This window comes from Protopterus annectens, chromosome 8.part0 (assembly GCF_019279795.1).
Source record: "Protopterus annectens isolate FY-2018-M chromosome 8.part0, PAN1.0, whole genome shotgun sequence".
Taxonomy (NCBI): domain Eukaryota; kingdom Metazoa; phylum Chordata; order Ceratodontiformes; family Protopteridae; genus Protopterus; species Protopterus annectens.
Window position 1 is genome coordinate 262,745,654 of NC_056741.1, and position 10,529 is coordinate 262,756,182.

The window sequence follows — 10,529 nt, forward strand, 5'->3', positions numbered from 1 at the left end:
TGTTAGTTCTGAAGGGTAGGAAGGCAGACAATAATATGTAGGGCAACCAAAGCCACGATCTGTAGAACACTGGTATGCCTCTAGTCAGCATGATAATTAGCAATACAGAATGAAATGGTGTACATGACATACCAGTACAGTCATAGCAAATGTGTACAAGTGTCACATGTGCCCCCCACATCCTACATAGTAATGTAATAACAGTCAGGTGTGCCCCCCAACCCTGTGTAGAAATGTAGAAATGGACAGGTGTGCCCCCCCATGTAGTAATGTAATAACAGTCAGGTATGACCCTCCCCCCATCCTGTGTAGAAATGTAGACATAGTCAACTGAGCCCCCCCCCCATCCTATGCAGACATGTAGGAACAGTAACTGCCAAATGCTTGATGGATACCCTTCAGAAACACCATGCCACCTGTTGGTGTACACCACCAAGGTCAGTACTGCAGTACAAACTACCTGGACTTGATCCACACATTAAATACAGAAGGCCATACTGGGCATGCTCACAAACTTAAATAAAAGGTCATACTGGGCATGCTCACACAATTAAACACATGAATGCCATGTCTGCAAACACCAGTGGACCAGACATATCTGGCAGTTGCAGTTGTTAGTGCAGACACTCGTCAGTATGCACCACGCATGCCTTGCACAAACAGTGGCTAGGAATACAGACATATGTGTAAGGACAACACACTATAATAAGCCAAAGGTAGACATACAGAGACAGGTTCATAGGTTCATAGGTTGGTACTAGGCTATCGACCCTAGGACCTGTACAAGCCTAGCCATAACAGTTCCCTGGCTATTTCACCCCACACTATTTACTTCCCTGGACCCCTGTCTAGAAGGGTGACTGACATGATCCCCAGGGTGAATTTCCTTTCTCCCATCCAGTCGTCAAGGTTCCTTTTGAAGAGGGTCAAAGAGGCACTCTGCTTGACATGTATGGGCAGTCTATTCCAGAGTCTGGGGAATCTCTGTGTCGGGAACTTATCCTTCCAGCATGTTTTGTTTATTGTGATGACAAGGTTTAGATCCCTGTAGCATGTGGCTTTGAGGGATTGGTATTTCTTTAAGTGTAGCATGTCCAACAGCTCTGGGTTTGACATGGCCTTGTATGTTAAGCAGAGATCGCCTCTGAGTAGATGATATGCGACAGAATATAGCTGGAGTTTTTTAAGACGACAGCACAGGACATCTGCTTTAGGCCTGTGATTCTTTTAGTGAGGTATTTCTGCGGCCTTTCCAGTTGTTGCAGATGTCTTGAGAGGTACATAACAAATTGGGCATTGTATTCTATAATGGGTCTAATGAGGGATGAATACAGTAGGCAATAACCTCCTTTTTTCTGGATGAAAAGCCCTTAGTGATGAGGTGTGCCACTTTGAAGGATTTCCTAGCTGTTGTGGTGATGTGGTTATCAAAGGTGAGACCACTGACCACCTGTGTCCGTAAGTCTCTTATCACACTTTCGACGTTTAGTGTACTGCCACCTATGTGGTAATTCACTGGTATGTGTTTTATGCCTAAGGGGATAACTATACATTTCTTGGCATTGAGCTTGAGCCCATGACTCTGGTACCAAGCATCTGTAGGCCCTTTTGTAGAGTATCCACATCATTTGGGGATTCAGTAATGGCTCCCAATTTGCAGTCATCTGCGAACTTTGTTACCCAGAGTCCCTTAGTGTTGGCCTGTACTTCAGAGAAGTAGATGCCAAACAAGAGCAGTCCCAGGACTGAACCCTGAGGTACTCCACTTGTCACTTGTCTGGAGCTGGATTTGCAGTCAGCTACTTTTACAGTGTAGGCTCTGTCAGTAAGCCAATTAGCAACCCATCGAGTGACATAGGGATTAATGCCCAGCTTAGTAAGTTTATCTATGATTCCAGAGTGGGGGATGGTGTCAAAGGCCTTGGCGACGTCCAGATAGGCTGTGTGGACCGCCTTGCCCTTTTCCACAGCTCTGGAGACTGATTTGAAGAAGTCAATCATGTTCAGGAGACAAGATCAGCACTTTACAAACCCAAACTGGGTGGGGTCCAGTGTTTGAAGGTTGCCAATGTCTTTGTTTATAAGTTCCATGATAATACGTTCCATGGCCTTTGCAGATCAGGCTCGTCAGACTGATGGGGTGGTAGTTCTCGGGATCCAAGGTGGATCCCCCCTTGTGGAGTGGGATAACTGTAGCTGTGCGCCACTCAGTGGGCACAAAGCCTGAGGTGAGGGTATGATTAAACATGACACTTAGATGAGGTGCCAGTTTCTTTTGTAGTTCATGTAGTACACAGCCTGGGATGTTGTCTGGTCCCATGGATGCTGTATTCTTAGCTTTCTAGAGTGCATTTTTTACCTGTGTGGCCATTATTACCAGAATTTGGCAATCTTCCAGTATTGAGATGGACCATTTAGGGGGTGAGAGGAGGGTGAAGTTGGCACTGAATTGATCTGCCAAGATATTGGCAATATCCTTGGGATCAGTATATTTAATGTCATTCTGTTGTAGCTCAGAGCAGATCTGAGAATTGCCATTTAGATTCTTGACATATTTATAGAATGCCTTGTGGATGTCTTTGGAATCTTTGGCAATTTTATTTTCATATCTAGCTTTGGAGGATTTTATGAGGGATCTCAGCTTCTTACTGAGGCTGGTAAGGGGATTTTTGCATCCTGGGATTTTCCTCTTTTCTGCAACAGTTTCTTCCTTTTGTTGTAAAGTTTGTTTATGGCAAGGGACCACCAGATCGGCTTCCTTTTTTGGAGGAGAGCATCTTGGTTCTATTTGGGATGGCACAATTCATGCATGAGTGGATGTGCTCGTACAGTGCATTAGTGTAGGACTCAGCAGTCGAACTTTCAGTTCCCGTCTGCATGGGTGTCATGAAGTATGTCACGTCTGACTTGAGTAGCATGAAGTTGGCTTTGGAGAAGTTTTTTTATGGAGGTTTCCTTATTGGGGGGTGGGGGTGGGATGTGAATGTTAAGGGTGATTAGTTTATGGTCTGACCTGACCAACAAGGGGGTGACCATAAGTGTGGAGCATCGATTTCCTATGTTAGTAATGACCAGGTCTAGGATATTGGAGCCCCTGGTGGAACTATGGATTAGTTGATCCAGGGCATTGGAATTTATGAATTTCAAGAACCGTTGGGCAAAGGTGTTGGTACACAAGTAGTTTTCCCAGTTAATGGCAGGGTAGTTGAAATCACCCAGTATTAGGGTGTTTGGTTGTATCTTAATATTTTCCAGCATGTTTAGAAAGGTGTAGTGAAAATCTTGGGGCAAGGTGGGGGATCTATTGCAAGCTACAATTTGGATTGCAGTCTTACCTAGTGTTAGTTGCACCTGGAGAATTTCAGATGCATTGTGTTGGGCAACTAGCCTAGTGGTGTGAATATCCTTGGTGAATATGGACACTCCACCTTTAGTGTTTCGATCCTGGTTTGGTAGTCGAAAAGTGTGGTAAGAGTTGTAGCCTGGTATTGCAGGGGTGCTCTCTGGAGCCTTGAACCAGGTCTCAGTTACTGCACAGATATCGATGTTCTCCATTTTTAGGAGTGCCTCGAGAGAGTGCAATTTGAGGTTTAGACTTCCAGTATTGAGTAACATTACCTTCAGATTTTGCATGCTTGTACTTGTTACGGTGGTGGTTTTGTCCTTTGAACTTTGCCTCAAAAAGGCATTATAGGGGTGGCAAGAGCCTTAGGCAGTAACCTGAATCCCAGGGGTGACAGGTGCAGACCATCTCTGGCAAAGCATCGTGGTCTGTTGATCATGTCATCTCAGGCAGACAGATACTGGATCCCCTTTGAATGACACCAGAAGTTTAGCCAATTGTTGAAGTCAATGATTTTGTCCTTATATGGTGGTATCATTCTGGGCGAAGGCAGGATGCTGCTCAGGGCTAGGGTCATACCTGCCTGGGCCACATGATCCGAGAGCTCTTCCATGTTCCTTTTCATGTAATCCAGGGAGGTACATCTCAAGTCATTCTCTCCAACATGGACAATGACAGAGTCATATTTGTATTTGTTGTGGAGTGACTTGAATGCATGCATTATGTGGTGGATCCTGGCACTCGACAGGCAACTGACTGTAATTTTCTCCTTGTTCAGCCTGGTGAGTGGGACATCAGTGCGTCTGACTATAGAGTCACATATGACTACAGTATTAGGTGGATTGTCTTGCCTCCGGGGCTGTTTCTGGGTGGCACACTGGTATTGTGAGCTATGTGACACTTTGATTGTGATTGGTGTTTGTTTGCATTTCAGCTTCGGAGGTCCTTGTTGCTTGGGCAGGTTACAGTTAAGGGCCTCCGCATATGTGGATTTAGTGTTGCTATGTGTGGGTGTTGGTGGTGTGGGTTTAGAAGGGCTATGTGTTACTTGAAGTGTAGTGCAGGTGTTAACCTTCTCCTCTTGACTGTCTAGCATAGTCTTGGGTGGAGAGAGCTTTGCTTCCACTTTGGCTATGTAAGTGCATCTCTCACCAGTTGTAGTGTTGTGTGTAGAAGGCAATGCTTTTTTGGGTAGGCACACCCCCTACAATTTAAATGCTCTACCTTGGTAAGAGTGCTGATGTCATCCACCCCAAAATACACCTCTGGGAAGATTGTAGCCCAGTAATCTCTGTAGCGCATGCTATAACTGCATACTGCTGTAGTGTGAGTCAGAACTCTGGTAGGGTTTTATACCCACCCATGGTAGTTCTGGATGTTTTGTGTGTGTTTCATTGTCTGTGTAGGGAGCTATGCATTACAGGCTAGTCACACTCAGTACATTTCAAATGCCCTACTTTGGCAACCTGCTGATGTCAGCCAATGTGTTATACACCTTTGGGGAAGGAGTTCACCAGTAATTCCCATGGTGCGTCCTATAACAGCTCCATGCTGTAGTGTGTTATGGATCTCTGTTAGGGGTTCTATACCCACGCATGTTGGTTGTGGATGTTTTGTGTGTGTTCCACTGTCTGTGTAAGAAGCAATGCATTTTAGGCTAGTCACACTCAGTACATGTCAAATGCCCTACTTTGGCAATCCTGCTGATGTCAGCCAATGTGATATACACCTTTGGGGAAGGTGTACTACAGTAATCACTGTGGCACGTACTATAACTGCATAGTGCTGTAGTGTAATAAAGTAGTTAGGTAAGGGTTCTACTTCTGGACATGACAGATGTGTGTGTGTGTGTGTGTGTGTGTGTGTGTGTGTGTGTGTGTGTGTGTGTGTGTGTGTGTGTGTGTGTGTGTGTAAAGCACGTATCCTGTGGGTGTGAGTGTGTGACACCTGGGCCCAATGTGGAGCGGGATTTGCAAATTTCTTATATGGTGCTCCTAGTATCTATCACAATGTCCACTGTACAGGGATAACAGCTGTGAAATAACCAAGAGGCTGGGGTGCATAGCTATACCCATACATGTGACATCAAGGCCATGGAGTCACAGTTAGCAACCCCGGTATTACCCAGAGCACACTCTCAACCCATGTCTCACACACACACACACACACACACACACACACACACACACACACACACACACACACACACATGTCGAGGCATTAGCCAATATGTGTTTAGTACACTGCATATTGGCAACAGATAGAAACTATGGTGTGAATGCAGTGGCCTACAGAGGACATGGCACCCTGTCCATCCATCAGTACGATAGGCACATAATTGCAGACAGTGCACCTTCAGTATGTTTCCAACTGGACACCTGCAACAACTGTGGTTCCATCAAATGTGATCCACAAAGGACATACCATGCCTTACACACATGCCCTGTATGGACAGATGCCATTGACACCAGGGAATACCTGTAGCATGCTATCAATGTAGGTGCAGGGTCATCCTGCTGTCCATTACCTGGCCTGCCACACGAGGGCGGGACTGTCACATCTGATGATAACATTCTGTGTACACAACATGGGCCAGACAAACAGGTACACTTCCACATGCCACTGTACATGAATGTGGGATGCGTGCACATCCCAGACACTGTCTATGTCATGGCGTATAGAACACATACATGGCAAACATTGCACAGCACTGGCCAGGTGACTGGATGGTGAATACTATACCCACCTGTGTGGGTCATTCCAGACACTACACCCCTTAGCTATAATGCAGACCATTCTCATGTGGCCTGATGCCAAGGTATACCCTACACCTAGCCTTGTACAGCTGTCTGGCACAGCCAACCACTACACACTCATGAAGCAATGCACACATGCATGCTGGTACTGGCACCCTGTGTCTGTGTGTGTGTGTGTGTGTGTGGTATATGATGCTTCCAACCACATTCACACCCAGTACCACCCCCATTGGCATACTGAAAGCATGCTGTCTAATGTCAGACACCTTCACATACCTTTTGACTATAGAACCACAGGATAACCCCTGTGGGCCAATTGATACCTACGCATTACTGTATTGTGGCAAAGTAACTGGTTAGGAAGTGTATTCGTTACCCTGCCAAGTGTGGCAATGTGTATGAGTCCCTTAGAGAGTGTGGCTGTGGTGACGCTGACACCTGTTCCTGTGGACAGGCTCGTGTGCTACACCTACTGTATCACAACAGTGTTGCAGATGTCACTCACCAGCACATATACGTCTGGACAGCTCACCAACATGTAAGCTATGTGGTACATGCAGTAATTGCATACACATGTGATAGCTATGCATAGTCAGTCAGGTTTTGAAACCCTGTACTGGTAGGTGTGTGACACAAACATGCTTAGGTTTTACTCACCCACACCTTCCCTGATATCCTTTGCCTCTGTCTGTCCCTCTCACACCCTCTCTGGTGGATGTGGAGATGTACACCTGCTTTGCTTAGGCAGCAGCTTGTGTTTTGTAAGTGATGTTCATGATCAGCTGATTGCCTCTGCACCAATTGCAGTCCTTCTCTAGCTGAGTGCATGTGGAACAGCTGTGATAATATTCCCATAGCCAATTGCATGGAACCACACTCCAATATCTAGAAACATCATGTTGGTGTTAGCCCTTTACATCCACTTCGGGCAGGAACTATATCTGTTGTTTGGTGAACAGCATGTCAGATGGATTGGGGATTTACCTCTAACAACATACACTGTGGAAACAGGGCAACACACAGTAGGGGGGTGTGCCTGACCTGGCTGCATGTGGAGTAATGTTGGTTTAACAGTGTGTGTGTGGATATGGCTGTCCTACATGTTGTAATAGCTGCCATGTCAGTTCTATATTTATGAGGAATCCGCATCTGCAAGGTCGTCTGCAGACTGGGCAGTGTGTTGTACCCTTGGTGTCAGTCATGTGTTACCCACAGAACACGTATCTGTGAACTGCAGAAGGTAGTGTGAGGATTGCAGTCTGTAGATGGTGAAAGCCGTGACAGTTACTGACTTCATATCCCTCATAGGACTCATGTTGCAACAAGCCTGTTACAACAGTACATGTATGAGGTTATCACAGCAACATGTCAATATTGGTCCTGTGTATGTGCTTCCAGCCACAACTCTGTCAACCTTTGTACATATGTCGTGCATTAAGAGGTGCATATGTGCTGTAAGTTATTCTGATCTTCAGTAGCTAGTGTTGGCTGAATTTTGTTATTTGCTAGTAATTACAGGTGTGGGGGTAGCCACATTCTTTGATTTCCTGTCCTTGCATATTTAAACTGGTGCATGTGAAATAATTCCTGCTTTAAAACTTCAGCTTGGCCAGCAAAGAACTTGGTTATATTCAACTGGACGTATAAGAGAATTTAAGTACCTTTATCTGCTCTTTTTAAAAAAAAAATACAGTATTATACAGTATTTAATTTGATTTAAACTGTGTATGAAGGAGTGTTGAAGGAATTTTTAAGTGAAGTTGATCTTCAGTTATTCCCACCCACCCGCTCTGATTTTGTTTTGGTGTTAATCTTAGTGGCATTGAAACTGCCTGCCCCTCAGCCTGCCTCTGGGCCCATCTCATTTGCTCACTCAACTGAGTGCAGTGAGATCATATTCTGATTTCAGGCACTCCTACTTTGTACAAAGAGAGCATCTGGGAAATAGAAAAAAAAAAAAAAATTAAGCTTATTTCCTGCCTTTCTTGTTAAGTGGTACAGACTATTTGTAGGCTTCTGAGCCCCAAGCCCTTCTGTGTTTGAGGGAAGCCTTCTAGCTTGTTTTTTTTCTTATAACTAGCCAGTTTTCTAGTTTCAGCACTCAAATCTGTTTCTTTGATCTCAGCACTTGTTCAGGAATAAAAAAAAAAAAAAATTTCATCTGCTTTTACTGTACTTGTGTTTTTACCTACTTCTTTTTACTTTGCATCATCTTAAAATACTCAATTGTATTTATTACTGCTTGGTGTAAATCATTCTAAGCCTTTTGGTTTAAACACTTGGGCTTCGGACCAGTTAGTTGTTTTGCACTGAGAGGGTTTGTGGTCTGCACTGTTGTGGCAGAACAGGTAGCTTACATCCTTCTAGGTTGAGAACTGCTGATTGAGGGCTCAGTGTCTGTTATTCTAAAAGTGTATTAATTCTGGTTTAAGCACTTGGGCTTTCAAGCCAGTTATTTTACATTAAGAGGGTTCGTGGTCTGCACTCTTGTGGGAGGAGAGGCTGGACTCTGCCCTTCATGAGCTGGGAATTTCTGGTTAAAGGCTTATAGTGCATGCATATCTGAACTGTTTCTTACTGAATTTGGTGCGCCTTGTTTGCTGTGGCATAGACTGGATTCGGGCCTGCTGGATCTAGCTTTGTTTGTGTAACTTGAGCACTAATCCAGACATTCTCTAAAGTATTCAATGGTATTTATTACTGCTTGGTTGTAACTTGATTAAAGTGTAGCTATCATTCAAGTCTTTTGGATTAAGCACTTGGGCTTCAGACCAGTTGTTTTACATTAGGAAGGTTTGTGGCAAGCACTGTGGTGGCAGGACAGGTAGCTTTCATCCTTCTAAGTTGGGAACTGCTGATTGTGAGCCCAGTGTCCAAGTGTATTAGTTCTGGTTTAGGCGCTTGGGCTTCAGGCCAGTTATTTTACATTAAGAAGGTTCGTGGTCTGCACTCTTGTGGGAGAAGAGGCTGGACTCTGCCCTTCTGAGCTGGGAATTTCTGGTTGAAGGTTTATAGTGCCTGAATATTTGAACTGTATCTTACTGAAATTGGTTCACCTTGTTTGCTCTAGCATAGACTAGATCCAGGCCTGCTGAATCTAGCTTTGTTTATATGCTTGTTGTTTGTTTGCTTGTTATTTCCCTGGAAGCTAATTCCACCTAATACAACTTCTCAGCGCTTCTGTGGATCACTAGTGATATCTGCATTGCTTACTGTACTTATTTCCTTGTTTCACTTGAAAGAAAGTTACTGTTTGTCGTTTTGCATTTAGTTACTTGTAACACATTGCACTCAAGTTACCTGGCACTTGCTCACTAAAGCAATTATATAAGTCAGCACTAAAAATTAAAAGCACTACACCCTCACTCCCCACTGGCCCTTGTTTTCAATTAAGGATTTCCCAATATTATTCTAGCATGTCCAAAGGTCAGTTGTCAATCTCCTCTCTGGTCCAGCTGGTGAATCTGGGAATCTTGAGGCAATGTTATAACTGCCTCATGTACACAGACAACCCTCTCCTCCTCCCACATAACACAAATACTTGTGAGAGATGCAGCTATTTAGCCAAACTGGAGGCTGAGCTCTCTCAACTCAGGACTGGCAAGACCAGACAGGAGGAGAAGGCAACTACACACACCACAAAACCAGCCTCACATAATGCTACCACTCCACTGAATCAAACACATAAACACACAAAGACATACTCGGAGGCTCTGAGTAAAATTTACCTAAACAGCAGAGGCCTCCAAAGCAGACACCCAAACAACTGCTACCTCAAGACACCCCACAAGCAACACATACACCACAAAAGCAGTGTGCAAAGCAGTCACAGCCCTTAAGGCCAAATACAACACCAAACATACTTGTCATAGGTGACTCCATAGTCAGACACACTGGCGTCCCACTCACCAGGCTGAACAAGGAGAGGGTCACAGTAAGCTGCCTATCGGGCTAGAATCCGCCACATAACACAAGCACTGGTCACTCCACGGCAAGTACAAATATCACACAGACTTTGTGCATGCTGGTGTGAACGACCTGAGACGTACCTCCCTGGACTACATGAAAAGAGACATAGAGGAGCTCTCTGATTATGTAGCCCAGGCAGGTATGACCCTAACCCTGAGCAGTATCCTTCCTTCACCAAGAATGATGCCACAATATAGAGACAAGATGATCAGCTTTAACAATTGGCTTAATGTCTGGTGTCATTCAAAGGGGATCCAGTGTCTGTCTGCCTGGGATGACATGCTTGACAAGCCACGCTACTGCAAGGGACGGCTTGCACCTGTCACCCTGGGATTCTGGATATTGGCTAAGGCTCTTGCCACCCCATAGTGCCTTTTTAGGCAAGGCTCAAATTCTAAACCTACCACCCTAGAAAACAAAAATGGGAAGAAACTGAGGGTAATGCTGCTCAATGCCAGAAG